Source organism: Arachis hypogaea, chromosome 16 (genome assembly GCF_003086295.3).
Source record: "Arachis hypogaea cultivar Tifrunner chromosome 16, arahy.Tifrunner.gnm2.J5K5, whole genome shotgun sequence".
Taxonomy (NCBI): Eukaryota; Viridiplantae; Streptophyta; class Magnoliopsida; order Fabales; family Fabaceae; genus Arachis; species Arachis hypogaea.
This window is the reverse complement of record NC_092051.1, coordinates 99,631,314-99,632,271: the sequence shown is the minus strand read 5'-3', so window position 1 is coordinate 99,632,271 and position 958 is coordinate 99,631,314. Positions and strand designations below refer to the sequence as shown.

The window sequence follows — 958 nt, the reverse complement described above, 5'->3', positions numbered from 1 at the left end:
CCAAACCAACATCTCACAAAATTCCTGAGAATTTGTGACACTGTGAAGTCCAATGGAGTCCAGGAAGATGCATATAAACTGCTTTTGTTCCCATTTTCACTTAGGACAAAGCAGCTAAGTGGCTGGAATCATTCCCAAGGGGGAGTCTAACAACATGGGATGAGGTGGAAAGCAAGTTTCTGGCACGTTTCTACCCCCCACAAAAGGTCAATAGGCTTCGATCTGAGGTTCAGACTTTTAGACAACAAGATGGTGAAACTCTCTACGAGGCATGGGAGAGATTCAAGGACTTGACAAGGAAATGCCCACCAGACATGTTCCATGATTGGGTGCAATTGCATATTTTCTATGATGGACTCTCTTATGAATCAAGGAAGGCTGTAGACCATTCATCAGGAGGTTCATTGAACAGGAAAAAGACTGTGGAAGAGGCCATTGAAGTGATTGAGACAGTGGCTGAGAATGAGTACTACTATGCATCAGAAAGGCACAACACTAAGGGAGTCATGGAGCTGAACCATGTTGATACAATTCTAGCCCAAAACAAGGTGTTTGCCAAGCAACTAGCAGAGCTTACCAGCAATTAGAAACAAAGCAAGTGGCTGCAATACACACACAAGATCAAGAGGAAGTAAGCATTGAAGGAGGTGATTGGGAAGAGGCCAACTATGTGGGAAACCAACAAAGGCAATCATATGATCCACACTCCAACACTTACAACCCAGGATGGAAAAATCACCCAAACTTTGGGTGGGGGAACCAACAAACCCAACCACAAAACCACAAACCTTACAACCACAACCAACATAACAATTCCACATACCAAAACTCCAACCAAAGATCATACCAAGCCACACAAAACACTTACCCCCAACCATCATATCATGGCCAAAATAATCAACCTACCCAACCTAATCCGAACCAACAATTTCAAGATCAATTAAACCGGATAGAAGGA

The 958-nt window shown here is 43.3% G+C and overlaps 1 non-coding gene across 1 annotated transcript; it reads right to left on the bottom strand.

Moving 5' to 3' along the window:
* Positions 1-212: 212 nt before the first annotated feature.
* On the bottom strand, positions 213-316 carry LOC112760047 (small nucleolar RNA R71). The gene has a single exon (XR_003180504.1). It is a non-coding gene; the product is annotated as a small nucleolar RNA R71 (small nucleolar RNA).
* Positions 317-958: the final 642 nt, after the last annotated feature.